This window comes from Dipodomys merriami, unplaced genomic scaffold (genome assembly GCF_024711535.1).
Source record: "Dipodomys merriami isolate MVZ:Mamm:240054 unplaced genomic scaffold, mDipMer1.0.p SCAF_4, whole genome shotgun sequence".
Classification (NCBI taxonomy): domain Eukaryota; kingdom Metazoa; phylum Chordata; class Mammalia; order Rodentia; family Heteromyidae; genus Dipodomys; species Dipodomys merriami.
Window position 1 is genome coordinate 45,956,588 of NW_027205603.1, and position 21,490 is coordinate 45,978,077.

The 21,490-nt window shown below is 36.2% G+C and overlaps 1 protein-coding gene across 2 annotated transcripts in view; it reads left to right on the forward strand.

Moving 5' to 3' along the window:
• The window catches only part of Hnf4g (hepatocyte nuclear factor 4 gamma), a 113,282-nt gene that overhangs the window by 30,002 nt on the left and 61,790 nt on the right, over nucleotides 1-21,490 (forward strand). For both annotated transcript variants that reach the window (XM_069990942.1, XM_069990944.1), the window contains exon 2: nucleotides 6,448-6,505. The gene's annotated coding sequence lies outside the window, so the exon portion shown is untranslated. The remainder of the gene's footprint in view (nucleotides 1-6,447; nucleotides 6,506-21,490) is intronic.

Here is a 21,490-nt window from a genome sequence, read left to right on the forward strand (position 1 = left end):
TGATTGTCTACATGAACCAACAACCAAAATGGCCCATTACAAGAATTAGTTCATGGTTCCACATAAGAATACAACAAGATTTACTTCTATCAAAGTATTCAGATCATTCAGCCAGGTGCCAGTGGCTCACACCTGTAATCCTAGCTACTCAGGAGGCTGAGATCTGAGGATTGAAGTTCAAAGCCAGCCCAGGCAGGAAAGTCCATGAGACTCTTATCTCCAACAAACCACCAGAAAACTGGAAGTGGCACTGTGGCTAAAGTGGTAGAGTGCTAGCCTTGAGCTGAAATGCTGAGGGACAGAGCCCAGGCCCAGAGTTCAAGCCACATGACAAAAAAAAAAAAAAAAAAAAAAGTATTCAGGTCATTCATAAACACTACACAAACATTATTATGCAATCAAGAATAAAATACATCTTTTCTTTTCCAGAACCTTATCACTAAGCAAATCATCTCTTTTTGATGTTATTATTTATTTTCTATTATTTTTTGCTTAACAAAAAAATAAATCAGAGACTTTTCCCCCCTACCTAATTAATGAATGAAAAATATTTGAGTACAAGTTAAAAATTCTAAACACATTCTTGACTGGTTGCAGTAATCTCTCCTTCCTAAGAACTCAAAATAATTTATGAATTTTATACTAAAGAGATTTGAGAATAGAGCAGATAGTTACTTGATCTATCTTACGTACAAAGTTGGTACCTGATTAATTTACAGTGGGGCAACAAGGAGGTAATGAGATATGATGAAAGACCACACTTAACCACACCTGTAGGTTTTTGTGTGTGTGCGCCAAAAATTCCAGAATTGAAGATAATATCAATGACAGGATATTTATCATGACCATGGATTAGATGGCTCAATTTTATCAAGGCTGTCAAGTCTTTGTTAATTTATCAATAAAGTGGTAGCATTTCCAGTGAAAAGCTTTTATTTTGTATCAGTAAGCTCATTCTAAACATCTATACCATAATCAGAATAATAAGAATAGTGAAGAAAATATTGCAGATAATATTTTATGTGGTTCTATTCACGTATGATATATTTAATAGTTTTAACAAATCAAAATCCAGAAATGATTTTGGAACTAGCAAGATGATTTTGAGTCTAGACATGTAATAGCCAAAACATAAAATGAACTATAAGCCTGAAAAGTAAACAATGAAGATATTTTTTATATTAAAAAGTGGAAGTAGAGTAAAAATAGGAAATAAAAGACAAAGCCCACTAATTTAGGAAGTTCAGCTTGTGGGAATGAGAGCTGGAAGGTGGAAACAAAGAATGGGAAGTTTAGATTTGTTCATGAAGAACGTAAAAAACATAAGTATATACAAACAAAAGATGAGCATAAGTTTCAAATTCATCTTATTTCCTTTCCCACAATTCAACCTTCATTCACTGTTCTGTTCTAATTCTTCCTGGAATGCTCATTTCATTGAAGACAAGCAAGTTGATTCAGCTTTCTTCACTCTTCTTTCTTCGTAGTGAGTTTCCCAGCATGCATACATGTGATGGAATTATGTGTACAAAGTGTGCAAGGATAAGAACTGAGAAATAGCCAGTGTTTAGTTGCTAACTTCTTGTTTTTTTTTTTTCACTGTCAGTTTAAAATAGTTGTCATTTAGTCAGTTTAAAGTAAATTAAATGACCCATTATTTTCTAATACCTATTCCAATTTATAAAAATTTAAGGCCAATATGCCTATCTACTTAGTTCTAGATTTATGTTTCTTATCAATCATATCAGGATCTACCCCCCCCCCGGGGGGGGGGTTCTGAGTAGTTTATTGAAGATAAAAGTCTCACGGACTTTCCTTCCCTGGCTGGCTTAGAATGGCAATCCTCAGATCCCAACCTCTGTGTAGCTAAGATTACAAGAATGAGCCACTGGTGCCTGGATTATTTTAGTTTTTTTTTTTTTTTTTTAGTCTTCCTTTATGTTTGCCATCAGATCATCAAGTGATGATTGCCATTTTTCTGTATCTTTTTTTTTTTTCTGAAACAGCTTTTTCTCAAATTATATATACCTTTGTAAAACTCAACTCTATTTAATCTAAGAAATCAGGCAAAATGAGTAGCTTATGATTTTACAGAAAATCCCCTTCCTGAGAAGGGGAAAAACCTCCAATAACTCTGTTTTCTGTATTCTGAGAAAAGCTGTGTCAGTCAGTGATTGCTGTAACAATGCTACTTTACCAGTGACCAAGAGGCACAATCTTTGTGTCTTGCTGTGGTTCATTTATTTACTTTTTGGCAGTACTGAGATTTGAGCTCAGAACCTTGTACTAGCTGTTCAGATACTGTACCCCTTAATCCATGTGTCAGATCCTTTTTATTTATTTTTGTACTCCCAGGGCTGTAATTTGGTTGGTCCAGCCTAGGCTCTTCTGGATCACAGTTATACTATTGGCTTTTTATTGGGTTTCAAGTCTGAGTTGTAGGTTGAAGGAACAGTAGTAGAGCTGCCAAGTTCTTTCACAGTCAGCACACCAAACCATGTAAGGAATGACATCACATTCACTCACCTTCCATTAGTCACAGGAACTTCCTGTCCAAGCTTAGTGGTAATGGGATGAGGAAGTATACTCCACCCACAGTGGGAGACACTGTAAAGTTACACAGTGCAGGGTGTGAGCCTATAGTTCTAGTACAAGGAACTGAATAATGGGGACAGTAATATAATCTGTATCAGAAAGTATATGAACCTAGATGTGCATATTTGTTTGTTGGTTTTATTATTATTAGAGGCTTCCTTAAGTGTTTTTCTTAAGGAGTTTGACTTGTTAAATTTAAAAGGTTGCTCATTGACTTGTTCTTGTTTTATTGCTGATTACTAACTGTTCCGGTGGTAGTGAGCAGAGAGAAAGGCCTCAGTCTTGCATTTATGTATTAGCCCTGTGTTTTACCCTGCCATGGAATCCCCATGGGCACTCGATTTTGCACTAATCTCTCATTAGTTCTCTGTTTACCCCAAAACTGTTGCCCCTTAACTTCCTGTCATCAGATCTCCCAAGCCATACTGGTTTTCTTTCACATCCCTACACCAAGCTAGTGAACATATTTGACCAGTTCCATCTCAACACGCCTTTCAAATTCCTTCACTTGATTTTTGTTCTATTAAGAGTGTTCATTGTTAGTCAAGATTTTACCTCACAAACCTCTAGAGCCAGAAGCATATTATTATTATTATTATTATTATTATTATTATTATTATAACCTGAGTGTGCCCATGTTGTTTTTGTTGTTATTATTATTACTATAACCCAAGTGTGCCCATGTTGGCTTGGGGCAGGATGAACTTTCTTCTCACTGACTAGAGGATACAATTCAAATGGTTCTGGATGGATAGGATCTAAAGCCATATGTAGCTGCAGAACATTGCTTTTTCTCTTGAAGAACTTCCAACTCCTATCTTCTCTTTTTAGTCTACCACTCAAACTACCTGGGATGCTGAATTCAAAACCTAATTCAGATGATTCACTTACTGCCCAAAGTAGCTCTCAATGCTGTCTTCATTTAGAAGTTCCCCACTCATCTGTCAGAAAGCTCTGGTCTTGGTTTTGCTCTTAGGCCTTATCCTTACTCTTCCATAGTTGATGGCCTCTTCCTAGGGCTACATACAACATTTGCCTTACTATTTCTTAGAGAATTTATTTCATGAGACTGGAGAGGTAGCTGAGTGAAGGGTTCTTTTCCAGCTTGTGTTAAGCTTTGGGGGTGGATCCACAGCACTGAAGAAAAAAAAATTAAAAAATTTATAGGTTCTTTGTTTTTGGTTATCACAGTATTACAAGATTCTTGCTAAGTTCAGATGATGTGTGAAGTACCAAGAAAAAAATAAAGCCTATGGTAATCACTGTTTTCTTCTGCTTAAGAGAATACAGTAAACATTCTGGCACTAAGCTTGTTTGTTTTACAGAGATGTTATTTCACTGAACATTATGACATGGGTATTTTTTCCAAACACATTCTATTGTAGAAATGAATTACATTGTCTTCTCTTATTCCAGATTATACATTCTAGCAAGGGACAGCTTTTCTTAAGTTATACCTTACTCCAGTGTCCTTTGCTATTAATTAACAGTTTTGTGAATGTTAAACAAAAGGAGAGCATAGTTTAAGTCCAAAATAATTCAATGAACCAAGAAAGTGTAGGTATAGTCAATGACAAATTACAAAATAGGTAGTATTTTACTAATAGCAGCACATCTTGTTATGATTCATACTATTATCTCAATACTGACCATTGTTATTTGATAAGAGTGTATTAATCTATTTAATCTTTCTAATTTATTTGCTAGAAGGAAGCTGGTCACAGAGATGTTCAGTATTGATCAAAAATACTGTAGTTTTTGCACTGCAAAGAGCTATAAGGGGTTAAACTATTCTGATTTCTTTTCCCTTTCTCGCTTCCTTCTCTCGTTCCTTGAGAGGCATGTGCCTTCTTTGTCTGATCTCCTTGTGGTCCTTGTCACAGCTGTCTTCCTTTTCATCACTCATACCTTCAGTGACTTGCAGCTCTCCTGGAACCTTAATAATGTCCTCGTTTGTTTGGATGATCTTCCTGATAAAATCCTGACAATCTCTCCGTATAATGGGAAGACAATCAAAATAAAAAATGCTTTAAGAGTTCAGGTGGTGGAGCATACTATTATTTTTCACACTGTGCAAGGATATTAAAATACGGACTTTCATACTTTTGATTGAGTATGTGATGAAATCCAAGAAAAATTGAGAATTTGAATTATTCTACTGCCAGCAGGGACTGTAGATCATGTACAGAAAACAAGCACACATAACCCACTCCCTGTTCCTAATCTCCAGAGTGGCACGGTGTCTTCCTTTCATATCAGCTTCTGTAGGATTCCTAAGCAATTGCTTCCTTACACGACTCTTCATATTTTGCAATTACCATGTGAAATTGTACTAAATTATACAAGGTCATTTCTTTGGTGTTCACTGCGTAAGTCACTAATAATGGAATGCTTTCTGTTGGTAGAGTTTCAGATTTTTCAAGGGGCTTTCCGTTAAATTATCTCAGTTCACTCAATAGCCGTCTGAACTCAGCAGTGGAATTCTTATAATTCTCCAACCTGTTCTCTATATTCTGCCTCTTTTGCTCTGATCATTTCCCTATTTCTCTTTCTCCCTTCTAAAGAAGCAGCATCCTGTAGTAAGAGCACAGAATATGAATTCAGGTATGTAAAACCTGTCCCTGCCTTGCTGAGGTATTTTGACATTGAAGAGATCACGTTCACTTCTTTGAACCTTGTTTTTCTTTTTAAATGGGTCAAAGAAAAATGATGCAAAAGTATTCTCCTCGAAGTTGTAATATTTAAGTCAGGTAGGAGATGGGAATCATCAGTAGAAGAAATGGAAAGTCAACATTTTGTTATTGTTGTTATTGGTGGTCGTGGGGCTTGAACTCAGGACTTGGATGTTGTCTCTGATCTTTTTTTCACTCAAGGCTAGCATTCTACCACTTTGAGCTACAGCACCACTTCTGGTTTTCTGGTGGTTAATTGGAGATAACAGGCTCACAGACTTACCTGCCCTGGCTGGCTTTTGAATCAAAATCAACAGATCTCAGCCTCCTGAGTAGGTAGGATTGATTCTGTGCCCTGAGCCACTGGTGCCCAGTGATGTTATCTTTTTTGAACAGTGGTTTGGAGTATTAGAGAATAACTTGGCCTTAATTCTTTAAAAAACCTACAAACAACTGTTTTTCTCTTTGTGCTCGTATTGGGGCTTAAAGGCCTTACACTCTTGCTCAGTTTTCTTGTTCACATCTGGTACTTTACCACTTGAGCCACACCTCAATCCCTGTTTTTTTGCTGGTTAATTGGAGATAGATTCTCAAAAGACTTTGCTCCACAGGCTGGCTTCAAACTGCTATCTTCTTGGTCTCAGCTTCTTTATGTAGCTAGCAGTAGAGCCATAACACCTGGCTTACTTCTTAATTATAGCACTTGAGTAAGTTATCTAAGCTTTCTAAACTTAATTTTCCTATATATTAAATGGGAACGTAGAAATTGCCTTTTGGAAATGTAGAAAAGTAAGACAACACATGTATTAATCTTCTTAATCCAGTTCTCAGATGCATTCACATAATTGAGAAGTTATTTTCTTTTTCCTTTGTCTTCCCTTTTTTTCTTTTTTCCAGTCTGTTCTCTTTTCTTTCTACTTTCTTCTTTCATCTCATAATTGTGTGTCAGATGAGGTAGAGATCATGATTGGTAAATAATTAATAATTTAAAACATATTTAGTACTGAAATTTTACTTCTCATAAATTACACATTTGGGTTCAGGTGGGAAATGAGGGTTTGATGACTCCTCCACCCTATTTTAGAAAAGACTTTTTCCTGTGATGTTTTGGGACCTCTTTGAAAACTTTGTGCAGTCCAATTTGGAAACTGCTGATGTAGCCAGCACTCTTATTTTACAGATGAAGAAACTGAGCTTGCGAGAAGGTGAATGACCTTTCTGCCTAAGTTGCAAAGCTGGTAAGTGGAGAGTCTCCATTGGAGCTCAGTTGTTTTTTGCTTTTATTTTATTGGTTTCTTTATTAGACGGAGGTAAGACTGAAAATATATGTTACAGTCTATTTGTGTAATGGGAATTATATACAGCAGATGAGGAAAAGTAACATGGTATGCCTATGAAATGAATGGACCAGAAAAATACTCTGCAGGGATCAGAGTGATTATGGTTGTGGGGGATAGGACCCTTAAGCTCCTGGAATCCCTGGACTGCTTGCTCTGTTCATGGTCATTTTGTCCTCAATGCACATGGTACTGCCTGATTTTTAATACATTTGGAAAATGTTTTCTGAGTAAAATTAAGTGACTACATGAGATACATAATTGAGCTAGTCTCAGAAAAAAGATGTAGAAAGTCTAGATGAGGGGTTAAGTGGCTGGTTGATTATCTTTATGAGGCTATGAAATCAATTCAGCTGATCACGATTCACATATAAAATGGTAGAATATTGTGATGTCAAAAAATAGATTTTTGTGATGCAAACATGAGAAGAGATGTGCTTAGGTGTGTACTTGCCCACAATTTAAATTATATGCCTTATTGTAGGTCATAGTTTAAAAAAAAATGGAAAAAGTGCTGCTTTAGTTTGAAGGAGGCATGTGACTATGTTGTAGAAAAGTAGTTAAGTTTACTAATTTTTCTGTATCAGAGGTCAAGGGAAATTAAGTTAAAGTTCATCAAGTAAAAGAAAAGTCCTGCGTTCTTTACACTTGAAGAGTCATTGGACATTTTTTTCCCTTCACATTGTCTCCACTCTCCACACTGAGGATATATGATGAAACTGTGTTTTCCAAGTTATATATTTTTAAAATTATTTTTACATAGTAGTATAAAGGGGTTTCAATTCAACATATGAGTTAAAAAATAAATTAAAAAAAAAACAAAAAATAAGTGAGTTTATAAGTACACTCTATCTTGATTAGTGTCACCCTTTCTTGATGGAACTATATGTTAGGAAGATTAGAGAAATTAATCTGTCAGGTATAGATAAATTGGATTGGAATTGGGGAGATAAAATAGAAAACTTTGCAAACAAGACAACTCAGGATAAAAAGAATGTGGCTTGCTTGGTGACAATTGGTAGAGAAAAACAGTGACTTAGGCATGGTTAGTGTAGAATATGAGTGGATGATGTCATCATGCTTTCAAACTGATATTTGAGAAAAATGTTAAAAAGGAACATATTACAAAAAGAAGTTATGAGAAACCTTTTAAGATCATAAAGAGGTAGTAGAATCTTTGGTTAGGAATAGTCAGTCAAAATCTCTAGACAGATACTAGAAATGAATGTAAGAAAAGTACTAAAATTCTAGTTAGAATTCTAGTTAGAGAAGATTTAAAGGAAGAGATTCTCTTTCCTTTAAACTGTAGTGATTGAAACCAGAGGTGATGGGAGAGATGCTAGATAAATGTAGGCAACAGAAACTTGAAGAAACATAATGTAAACAACGCGTACGTTGGGGTATTTATTTAGACTATGACTCTAAAAAACTTTTTTTTTTTTTTGCCAGTCCTAGGGCTTGATGAACTGAAGGCCTGGGCACTGTCCCTGAGCTTATTTTTGCTCAAGGCTAGCACTCTAACACTTGAGCCATAGTGCTACTTCTGGCTTTTTCTGTTTATGTGGTAGTGAGGAATCAAACTTATGCATGTTAGGCAGGCACTCTACCACTAAGCTACATTCTCAGCCTTAAATAAAATATTTTCTGCTTGTCTCAGACATATGGAGGGGTTGGGGGGGGGGTGAAGGGGGGATGGGAGATGGGAAGGGGAAACAAAGGAGGAGGCAACAATGCTTGATAAGAAATGTACTCATTACCTTGCCCATGTAATTGTAACCCCTCTGTATGGTATTTTCACAATAAAAAATTAAAAAAATAATAAAATATTTTGAAGTGTGTAAAAGCATGTACTTTCTTATAAAAGAAATGTATTCTTCATTTACTATACATTTCTTTAATATAACCATCACTTGAAAAATTACATAACTGTGGCCATTCACTGTATTCTGTGTAAATTGGGAAGTTATAAAGGAAACTGAATATTGTATAAAAATATTGGGTATTGATTCCTTATTCTACTTAAAGAGAACTGATGTTCAGAAAGCTAGCAATTTCTAATTAAAAACTTAAGAAATATGATCACATAGGTTTAGATTTTTGGTTTGAGTTTACCTGTTATTCATAGAAGATTCTGAATTAAGTCAACACTTAAAAATAATGTTTTTCAGCCTGGGAAGGTGGCTCAGTGGTAGAGTGCTTGCCTCACATGCATGAGGCCCTGGGCTCAATTCCTCAGCACCACATAAGCAGAAAAAGCCGGAAGTGGTGCTGTGGCTCAAGTCGTAGAGTGCTAGCTTTGAGCTGAAGAGCTGAGGGACAGCACCCAGGCCCAGAGTTCAGGCCCCATGACTGCCCCCCACTCCAAAAAAACAAAAATGTTTTTTACAACAACCATTGCTTTGGTAATTTACTTTTAGAAAAAACAAACAAACAAAACAGGTAACACTCTTTCGTAGTTTAAGAATCTGGGTTAGACAGCATGGTAGATGTTGTCCCAGGAAGACACGTGTGAATGAGAAGTGTGTGCTTGTGTGTATCTGCAAATGTACTCATCTGTATTTCTAAGTATGGTTGTGTGCATTTGTAGGTGTGCTGTATGTGTCAGTAAATGTGTATTTTTTTTATTAAGTGTCCTGGTGTATATTTATAATTGTGCTTGTGTGTATATCTAATTGTGCGTGTAATGAAACGCAGTCTCTAGGCATGATCAGGTACAAAGGCCCATCATTTAAGGCTCAGAACTAAGTAAACATGTGATATTATAATTATTTTATTGAGCTTTCTTGTTTTACAATCCCTTAATGGCACAGGGATCGGTTACATTAATGAGTGCTGAAAACCTTCAGCTTCATGGAGTTGTTTTTTAAAAAAATCTATTCATTTAGTGTTTTTATTTTAAAGTGCCAAGAAGAAAATGCCCAGTTCTAAGTCTTCCTTTTTTTTATTTTTTTGGGGGGTCTGGACCTAGGCACTGTCCCTTAGCTTTTCAGCTCAAGGCTAGCACTCTACCACTTGAGCCACAGCGCCACTTCTGGCTTTTTTTTTTTTTCTGCTTATGTGGTGCTGAGGAATTGAACCCAGGGCCTCATGCAAGGTAAGCGCTCTGCCACTGAGCCACATTCCCAGCCCTGAGTCTTCCTTTTTATTACAAGAAACATAGAAGTACAATTTTCATCATGGAGAAGGAACTAAAATATATGTTGCATGTCTCTACCAATTTGTATGTCATTATGTAATACTGAGTATGTGTCTTTCTCTTAAGTAATCAATATCAGGCTTATGTCTCTTTTTACACTTTTTAGCCCAACCTTATTGGAGACTTAATTTGATGATTGAGGAGCTAGTATAATTTAATAGTTTAATTTTTAAATTAATAATTTATTAAATTCAAAATTTAATAATAGTTTAACAACCCATATTTTCTTTTTGCATGTATTGTGCAGTATTCATACCTTATTTTATTGAGTGTAGATAGCAGGAATTCTTTTCCATGTAATTCTTTTTTTTTTTCCAACACATTTTTTAAAAATTTGTCTACTTGTCTATTTTTTTTTTTTTTTTTGGGTCCGGTCATAGGGCCTGAACTCTGGGCCTGGGCACTGTCCCTCAGCTCTTCAGCTCAAGGCTAGTGCTCTACCACTTGAGCCACAGCGCCACTTCCGGCTTTTTTTCTTTTTGCTTATGTGGTGCTGGGGAATCGAACTCAGGGCCTCATGCATGCAAGGCAAGCGCTCTACCACTGAGCCACCTTCCCAGCCCCTTGTCTATTATTTTTTTTATTACTAAGTTTTTTTTTATTGTGAAAATACCATTCAGAGGAGTTACAATTACACGAGCAAGGTAATGAGTACATTTCTTATCAAATATTGTTGCTTCCTCTTTTGTTTCCCTTTATCGTCCCATTACAACTTTACAAAGTTGAAAAGTTTGTTTTTCCACATAACGTCTTATACATCTCATTGTTGCAATGGGTCCACCTGTATCCCTATTTTCCACGTAATTCTTATAGGAGTGTGTATGCAGCTTGCTATGGAAAGAAAAAAGGACTGTGCAGAAATAGGCATCCCAATTTTGACTTCTCAAGTTTACCAATCATGTAGGTCCTTCTATCTCCTCTAGGCTTAAGTGGGTAAGTAGATAGGAGTATGGACCAAAGAGCTAACTCTAATTCCACAAACAGCCAAGAGTGAGAAGTTCCTCCTCTCCAACTACTATTATTTCCACTGTTTATATTACTAGATTCTGTTTGAAAACTAAGCATAAATTTTTATTTAGGCATGGTGCAGTAGCACATATCTGTAGTCTCAGCTCTTAGGGAGGCTGAGCTGGAGGATCCCTTGAGCTCATGAGTTCAATATCATCTTGGGAATCATAGAGTTGTCTTTAAAATAACCAAAAAAAAGGGGCTGGGAAGGTGGCTCAGTTGTAGAGCGCTTGCCTTGCATGCCTGAGGCCCTGGATTCGATTCCTCAGCACCACATAAACAAAAAGAAAAAAGCTGGAAGTGGTGCTGTGGCGCTGTGGTAGAGCGCTAGCCTTGAGCTGAAGAGCTGAGGGACAGCGCCCAAGCCCAGAGTTCAGGCTCCACGAACGGACACAAAAAAACAAAAAAACAAAAAACCCCAAACCCAAACCAAACATGTTAATATGATGATCATGGTGTGGCTTGCCTATCTGACTTATTTATCTAATGTTTACAGTAATATGGAAGAGTGATTAACTTTAGAATTAATTAAAAAATCTCTTTGTTTTATTAATATCTGGTCAACTGAGTGCCTTTAAGAGTTTGTAGGAGTCAAGGAGAAGTACGCGCAAAATTTCAGGAGTTTTAACTATTAAAAAATGATCTGGTAATTAAAAAGGAAATCATTTTACTTGATTTATGGTTATGGTTCTTGAAGTCAGAGCCTACCAAAATTTCATGTATGCTACAGGTTACTGTTGATTATTGTTGAGACATGGATTTTTTTTAGTACTGAACTATTTTTTAAAAATCACACTGTGGAGAATGATAAATGTTAGACTTTGTCAACATTATTGATTATTGGACTCTATATTCAAAATTAGTTCCTCTAGTCTATTGATGTGCAGAAGAATAGTTAAGATTTTGATGACATAGTGTTCAGATGAGATACATATGGAGCAGAAAGGCAACCAGGTGCTGGTGACTCCTGCTTATAATCCTAGGTCTGCAGGAGTCTGAGATCTGAGGATTGATGTTCAAAAGCAGTCTGAGCAGAAGTGTCCATAAGACTCTTATTTCCAATTAACCACCAAAAAAGCCTGAATTAGAGCTGGAGCTCAAGTGATAGAGCACTAGCCTTGACTGAAAAAACCTAAGGAACCACTGTTCCGAGTTTAGGCCCAAGTACTAGCCAAGGAATCAAAAAGGGAGCAGAGGCAATGGATATACAAGCAGGAGAGTAACACTGATTTTCTGGACATAATAATATATAAAAGAGGATCTGCATCCAAATAAAATGAGATTTACACATTCAAGAGCCATTATTCTGATAGGTTTTGCACTTCTTTGTATTTACACCATTATAAAGATACTATGACAAGTTCTTACTATTCATGAGCTTATAGTAATATACTTGAATATCCAGTGATTCTGGGGACCAAAGGATGAAAACCTTTCAAAGGGACTTTTGTATATTAGACCTTTATAGTATTTCCACCGGCATTTAAGATGCTAAAACTTATTACATGGATTCTAAAAATCCAAGTCTTTGTATGAGGGATTTTCTAACAAGATTTTTTTTCTTTTAGTGAATAGAGTGAAATTAGTAACTATAAAAGAAGTAAATATTTGAGTTTGGAAACACAGGAGATGTGAGCCCACTGTGGAAATTAGAGAGTGATGTTCTAGAGTCACAAAATGGTGTGCACTGACATGAGGATGCCTGGAATCTGTTACAATTGTTAGAAATTTTGTTTTTGTTAGGAGTGTGTGTCCTTGCTCAAGTTATTATACCTTTTAACTGGCAGTTTTCTCATTTGTAAAACTAGAAATGCTAATTAAATAGCAAATGGGATATAAAGAGTCTTGCAAAGTAGTTAGCGTTGAATTGGTCCTGAGTGCAATATTTTCCTTTCAAATGGAACTGTAAATTGTCTCTGACCAAGTTATCACCCTTATTAGATAGATCAGCTTCTCAGTATATCTTTTAGCTTTGCTCAAAACATGGGGAAATGATTGTCTTATCTAATGGAATTAGAAAGGGCTGTTCTTGGGAAATAAGAGGATTCAAACAACTAGAGAAATGGCCCAAGTTAGGTGCTGGTTGTTCACATCTGTAAATCTACCACTTGGGAGGCTGAGAACTAGAGCATCAAGGCTTAAGGCCAACCGTGGGCAGAAAATGTTATGAGGCCCCTTCTAAAATCATTGTTGGGCACAGAAGTACATACCTGTCATCCTTAGCTATCTTGAATGTTGATACTGGGAACACCAGTACCAGGCCAGTCAGGTAAAAAAGTCCCTGAGACTACATTCTTGAAGGAAAGTTGGGGGCAGTGATATCAGGCAGCCTAAATATAGGCAGATTACTGCCCACATGTGTGTTCAGAGGGGAAGAAAGTCTTTATCTTAGAGCAAAGCAAAACAAAATGAAACAAAACAAAGAAACTGGCATATACCCAAATGATCACAAACCAGGGCACACTAAAGCTACCAGCACAACTTTGTTTATTGCAGCATTATTTACCATAGCTAAGATATGGAACCATCCCAGATGCCTCTCAGTAGATGAGTGGCTTAAGAAAATGTGGTATGTATATATATACACACACACACACACACACACACACACACACACACACACACACAATGGAATTCTATGCTTCCATCAGGAAGAATGAGATCACTTCATTTGTGAGGAAATGGAAAGACTTGGAAAAAATTATATTAAGTGATACAAAGGCTCCATGGTTTCTCATTAGTAATAATTAGCACATGTCTAGCATAGCCCTAGCAGATCACAATAGCTCAATAACTATGTTCATATGACCATATAAAATGATGCTAATTGAAATGAACTCCAAGATATAGAAATAAGAGGGCTTTTGTTGTTGTTGCTATTGATATTGTTGTTTTTAATATACTGTATGAAGTTATTTCTTTTTTTCTTTTACTTTTTTTTCCTTTGGTTACTCTCCTGTTGTCACTGTTTTTAATTTTGGTACCCTGTGTCTTGTATATACATTTATCTGATTTGGGGAAGGAAAAGGGAATAAGAAAATGGTGAGACAAAGGACAAATGGTGAACCAATGCAACAGCAATACTCACATGGCGATATGCTGGAAAAGAACTTTATTATTTGGGGGGGAGGGAAAGTGGGAGAAAACGTGGGATGGGGTAACACTGTTCAACAAGAAATAAACTCATTACCTTAGTTATGTAACTGTAATCCCTTTGTACATCACCTTTACAATAAAATAAAGTTAAAACACATTTAATCCCCCCCCCCAAACACAAACAAAGAAACTGGAAAACAGGATTGGAGGTATGACTCAGGAGCTCATATTAGCTTAGTTGTCAGCAAGAGCAATGCCCTGAATTCGAATCCTGGTACTGCCAAAAGAAAAACATGGCCTGGGGAAAGTACAAATCACAACTTTCATTTCTTACATTTTTTCAAATGTAGATAGTATGGAATCAAGTGCTCTATCTTTAGGAGAGGATCACTTGGGGTAGGCTTTGCTGGAGTCTATTCAGCAGAGCCAAGATTTGGACTGTAGAAGACTGTCATTGGGATCAGAAAATTATGTACAACAGAATGTATTATGAGAGATAAGGCTAGAGAAAATTATCAGGTGTTGCATTATTAACAAACTTTTGTTTTAATTATTAACAAAATTTTTGTGTGTCTACTTACTATTTTGTTTACTAGAAACTAAGTGGAAATGGAACTAAGACAAATATTCCCCATTTAACTGCCATGAATTTGAAAGAGAAATTTATAATAAAATGAAGCAAACAAACAAAAGAAAGAAGTCCTCTTTAATTCCTATATCTTTTATTATTTTGGATCAACAGTGTATTTGTAGAAAACTGCCCAGTATGTCAGTATTTCCAAATTAATTTGCATCAGTTTGAGGAAAATAATTTTTCATGATATTTTAACTGATCAAAAGAAGGGAAGCATATCACAAGGTCTCATGATAAATTTTTTTACTATATTAATTTTATTATTGAGGGGAAATTATTGAATATTTGCTATAAACCTAGCATTCTTCAAGAACTTCATGATTAACAGCAAAAACAGAAGTTCCTATTAGCTAGGATTATAGGAATGAGCCTCTGGCGCCCAACTAGGAACTTCTTTTTTTAACCCCTGAGTTCGATTCCTCATACCACAGAAACAGAAAAGGCCAGAAGTGGCTCTGTGGCTCAAGTGGTAGAATGCTAGTCTTGAGCAAAAGAAACTCAAGGACAGTGTCCAGACCCCGAGTTTAAACATCAGGACTGGCAAAAAAAAAAAATGTTTTAGTGAATCCAAGACTGCAAATAAAAGATACAGATGATATGTGAAACAATGGTTACAAAACCATCCAACATTATGTATCAGTTTCACCTATCAAACAATGATATATGGAAAATTTTCCTTGTTTTCCCTCAACCTTGCCAGCAAATATGGCTGGAATAGTTCATAATGTTACACATATTACTGCAAAAAGTAATTGTTTCTAATCCCAATAATGACCTTGACTGGATAACTCATGTGCCTGGGTTTTCTCATCAGAGGATAGAATTAGATCATTTGTTTTTGAACTGTGCCCTGTAGGAACACAATAGTTTTACATGCACTTCTGTGCTGAATGTAAAAGGAGCTCGGAGACAATGTGCAGGCCCAGAGTTTAAGCCCTTAGACTGGCCAAAAAGGAAAGAAAAGAATAAAAAGAAAACATTGGTGAGGTGCGAGTATGCTTCTCAGAGTGTTTGTCCCATTCAGAAAAGACTAGCCTTAATGGAGTACCTTGAGACTCGTCAGAGAGAAAATTTGTCAAGCTATACATGGAAAATAAATATTTTGTTTTATTTACTTATTGGTGCTGGTTTTGTACTCAGTGGCTGAGCACTGTTCCTGAGCTTTTGTGCTCAAGGCTAGCATTCTACCACTTGAATTACACCTCCACTTCTGGCTTTTTGGGTAGTTCATTGGAGATAAGAATCTCATGATATTTTCCTGCCCAGGCTAGCTTTGAACCAAGATCCTCAATGCTCAACCTCCTGAGAATGTAGGATTATAGGTAAGAGCCACAGGTGCTCGGCTTATAGTGCAAATTTTGAATAAAAATAAAAATGAGTTGAAAACTCATTTTAAAATAAAAATAAATAAAAATATGCAAACAAAAAAACCTATCTGTAGTGTCTACTAGTATATACCACTGTACTACACAAAGCAATGATTGTCCTCACTTTCTAACCTGAACACCCATTACTCATTGTACCTTTGTTCAGCAAAATTCAGTGAATCTCACTGGAAATGTTCAGGTAGACTTTTCTTATACTCTTGAATAAAATTATGAAGTTGGTTGATAGTACTAGTGCAGACTTGACTGTCAAGAGCTCTGAGTGTGCTCAAAAGGATCATGTTGTAGGTGGGTCATATTCAAAAGTACAGCAATTTCCTTCCGATGTCAGTGTGTCCCTTACATAATTCTTTCCATTACCATATAAAAACCTCAGACAAGAATGCAATTAAAGCACTGTGGTAGATATGTAAGCAGCAGATAGATTTAGTGAGTCACCTAGAGGAAATTGAGTCCTGGAAATAAGGAGATTTGAATAAGATTTCCTTGTATAGGTCTTACAAAACTTTATATTAGTTTAGTGTGCTTTTAGATATTATCTTTGAGCACTGAGATGTTTGTCACTACCTGTTAGAACATTGACAAGGTTATTTATTTATTTATTTTGTGCTGTCACTGGGGCTCGACCTAGGGACTATTTTTTTTTAATTTTATTTTATTTTATTTGTGAACATACTGTACAGAGGAGTTACAATTACATGGGCAGGATAATGCATACATTTCTTACCAAGCATTGCAGCCTCCTCCTTTGTTTACCCTTCACATCCCTTCCCAGCCTCTCCCCTCCCCCCCCCCCCCCCCCCCCCCCCCCCGGGACTATTTTTCTCTCATGGGGCTGGCACTTTAACACTTGAACCACAGCTCTACTTCAGGCTTTTTGGTGGTTTATGAGAAATAAGAGTCTCATGGACTTTCCTGCCTGGGCTGGTTTCAAACCCCAATCTTCATATCTAATATAGGATTCCAGGATTACACCTATGAGCCATGAAGGACTTGTTCTACTTTCTCTCTCTCTCTTTCCCTGTCCCCCGCCCCTCTCTCTCTTTCTCTTTTTCTTTTTCTATAAGTGGTACTGGGGTTTGAACTCAGGATCTCAGACATGTGCTCTACCATGTGAGCCAGTTACTCACCTGGTTATTACATCTCCTTTTTCCCACCAAGAGCACTTGAATTTTAAACTAGAAGCAACAAATGAAACAGTCAGTACTTCTAATACTTCTGTATACAATTTTTTTTAACCAATTTAAGTCATCTTTTTTAAAAATTGCTTGCTCTTTGAATTAGTCATTGGTTAACCTTTGTCTGAAGAGAGTGTGACTTGTCTTCGGGGGCAGACCAATAGAGAGGAATGGTAGGTGAATGCAGTCATAATACCCAGTGTGCTTATGTGAAAATGGACCCAAATAACTTGAGAACATGATAGAATTGGGATAGATGGGGGAGAATATTGGAAAGGGTGATATTGATCAAGGCACATTATATTCATAACTTGAAATGTTGAATTGAAATCTGTTTGTACAACTAATTTGTACAAAAACTGTGAGAAATAGTTTTTTAAAAAATAACTGACCACCTCCCTGATAAGTGGATGATAAATCCAAAATGTTAGGTGATATGACAAAACTAACAGGACTTAAGAAACAAAGAACTCCCACTCATCTGGTTGAACCACTACCAAATATCCCCATGCTGCTGATCACATATATGGTATATAACATGTGAGCACCATTATATATTACAGACTGTGATAGACAATTTGCTCCAGGAAAGTTAGAATGAACTTGTGACTTTAAATGAGCATCATTATTCCACAATACTGTGAATTTCTGGAAATTAAGTAATCACTTAATCACAATCAAAAAAAAAAAAAAAGAACCTTGGGGAAGGGAGGGAGGGAGGAGATGGTAGGGGGAAAACAATGGAGGGGGTAACAATGTTCAAGAGGAAGTGTACTCATTACCTCACTCATGTAACTGTAACCCTCTGTATAGTATCTTTACAATAAAAAAATTAAAAAAAATAACTGACCACAAAAATAATAAATATTTTTTAAAGCCCCTTTTTAGGTTCAGGTAAAAACTTAAATCCTTTATCTGTTTATAATTAAATTGCTGAATATTCAATAAGTCTAGAAACCCAGCAATGGTATGTGACTTGAACATGCAGAGGCATGGTAAAATAAAGTTTGAAGTGAGTCATTTATGATCAGTCACAGCAGCTTTTCAGATATAAGGAAAGAGCCAATGTTGCTATCCTGTTGTATTTTTTATATACTTTATATACAGTTGTTCGTATTTCTAAAAGCAATAAATGTTGGTTTGTTAAGATCTTTATTTCCAATAGGTAGAAAAAAATTTTCTAATTTCATCTTAATAAGTCAAATAAAAGATGGCCACTTTCTTTTTGTAGTTAAAAAAAAACCACCAAAAAACCCTTCTTCTTTCTTTAAGTGGCTTGTGCGCTTCGGAGCCTGTTAACTTTACTCAGACCCTTTCTCCATAATAGGTCTATTAACATAAACTGAACCAAGGTGCTTGCCCTTGATGATCAACCATTCCCCTCAGCCTTTGTTGTTACCCTGCCCTCTGCATTCTTATCCAGTGACTTCACAGTCTGTTTTCTATACTTTTCCCCATTATAAATTCTATCTCTGTGTAACTTTTGATGGAGTTCAATATCATTCATCTGAAGCTGGGTTTATTTAATGATATGTTCAGTCTCTTAAAAAATAAGACAAACAATAAAATTCAAGTAAAGCATGACACTAAATTATGTCAGCTGTTCTCCTAAAACTTATGGTAATAGCACCCACTCTAGGGTTAAACAGATTCATTTCTTAGTAAATATTTGCTAAAGATGCTTAGAACTATTATTTCTATTGTTATATCTTTCTCTTGCCTTGACAAATGATCTTAGTTCAGTTATCTGAGCACATGGATGTTTTCACATGAATAGCTCCTAGCATTTCCACAGCTGCATCATCATCATGATCATCATGATTATAAATTCAAAATGGAAGTAAGGCATATTCAGATTAGAAAAGTCAAGTGGATGGATACTTTTCTGAATGTTTGGCAAAATTGGTACATCTTTTTTACCTAATCTTGAAAAAAGGGACTCCACCCCACATGGGTATGGTACTTTGGACTACATTGAAAGAAACATATCAATTTTCTTTTTTTCTTTTTTTTTTTTTTTTTTTTTTGGGTCCGGTCGTGGGGCCTGAACTCTGGGCCTGGGCGCTGTCCCTCAGCTCTTCAGCTCAAGGCTAGCGCTCTACCACTATGAGCCACAGCGCCACTTCCGGCTTTTTTCTTTTTGCTTATGTGGTGCTGAGGAATCGAACCCAGGGCCTCGAGCATGCAAGGCAAGCGCTCTACCACTGAGCCACCTTCCCAGCCCAGAAACATATCAATTTTCAACCAGTCTTCCAGCCCTAAAACATACTTAGCTCAGGGCCCTTCTAGAACCTGGAATTCTCTGCTCAGTTCTCTTCTTATACTTCTTCCCAGGACTATTTCTCCAAGTTCCAGTTATTTATTTGCTTGTTTGCCTATCTATCTATCTATCTATCTATCTATCTATCTATCTATCTATCTATCTATCTATCTATCTATCTATCTGTCTGTCTGTCTGTCTGTCTGTCTGTCTGTCTGTCTGTCTGTCTGTCTGTCTGTCTGTCTGGTCTGTCTGTCTGCCTGTCTGTCTTGTCTGTCTGTCTGTCTATCTTTGTGATGGCATTGGGGCTTGAACTCTGGGCTTCTGATGCCTTGGCTTCTGACATTTTGCTGCTTACTTGGAGTTTCTGCCCTGGCTGGCTTTGAACTTTGATCTTCAGAACTCAGCATCTTAAGTACTAGGATTACAGATGTGGGCTATCAGTGCCCAGACAACATCTTAGGACAGTTTTTTTTTCTTTTTTCTAAACTACAGGGTCACCTTGAACCAGGTTTTATTCCCTTTTGTGTTCTTTCTCACTTATATTTTCCTTTCTAAATTTATTATGAATGTAACTAATCTTTGTGATATTTGTTTCCCAATGGACTACAAGTATCACTGGAGCAATGGCCCTATCTTGTTTGCTTTGTGTCTGTCAGTAACTTGGACATGGAATAAAATCAGTAAGCATTTGTTAATGCACCTGATCTGGGCAAGTAATCTCTTTACAACTTCGAAAAAAATCTTATGAAAACAGGGCCATCATTATCATACATTAAGACAAGGAAATAAATTTTAGAGAGAAAATTGTTCAAACTGATATAGAATATAGAATATAGAATAGAATTTTAACTGGATGGCTTTCAGTGTCATCTCCAAGCTCCTAGCCTATAACAAATAAGACAACTATACGTTGCTGAACATGTAGTAAATGGTCATGTTTGTAGATCATATATTCATGTTGAATTACAAACTTTATGTTAAAGTGCAAACTTCATATTGATAATTTATTAACAATAATGCCTTTCAAAATATGTTGGATTCTGAAGAAAATATAAGAATAAAGAGTAGTAGAATTGAAGGGTTTATTTATTTATTTATTTGGTCGGTCATGGGGCTTGAACTCCGCTTGGGCACTGTCCTTGCGCTCTTCAGCTCAAGGAGAGCGCTCTACCGCTTGAGCCACAGCGCCACTTCCAGTTTTCTAGTGGTTTATTGGAGATAAACCACTTTTAAACGGACTTTCCTGCCAGGCCTGGCTTCGAACCATGATCCTCAGATCTCAGCCGCCTGAGTAGCTAGGATTAGAGAGGTTTGAGCCACCGGCACCTGGCACAGGTTTATTTATTTTTTTTGCACACAATTTTTTTGTTTCTCAAATTTTTAACATCAAATATATATCATGTCACATAAAAAGGAAGAACATTCTCCAAATTTATTTACCCCAACATGATGAAGCAAGGAGTCCTGTCCAAATAATTTCATACCAAATTCTAGTGTTTTTATTGAGTAAATAGACCAACCAAAAGATAAAATACTTATTGTAAAGTTGGTAATCACCTTATGAATTGGTGTACAACTTGCAATTAATTAATTTTTTCTGGGTAATCTGAAATCAATATTTAAAACATGCTTTTAAATTTTTCAGTGGGAAAGAAAATCTATGTTAAAGGGAATTACAGGAATGCAAAACAGGAAGCCACAGTATGTTTCTTTTTTCTTTTTTTTTTCTTTTGCATTTTGTAAGTTGGAATTACTAACATCAATACGAAGATGCAATGTGCTGGCATCCAAAGTAAAGACTTTGTAAATATTATCATTTCTTTTTTTTTTTTCAAAATCTGAATCACTGTGATGCTTTCATGAATATAGGGTATATGGAATTTTGGGTTACGTACCATTTCACTTGAAACATTGTACAAAATTAGAATTTTACACATTTCGAAAAAGATAGTTAGGCTGAGAATACATACTACTTGCATTCCATAATTTATATCTTTACTAATATCACCACAGTTTCTGTGAGTATGCACACAACTTCGGGCTGAGTTTTAATGGCATCATGACGGTTGTCTGACTTTCATTGTGATTCTGTAATGGCTTCTAATTTGCATAAAACTTTTCAATGT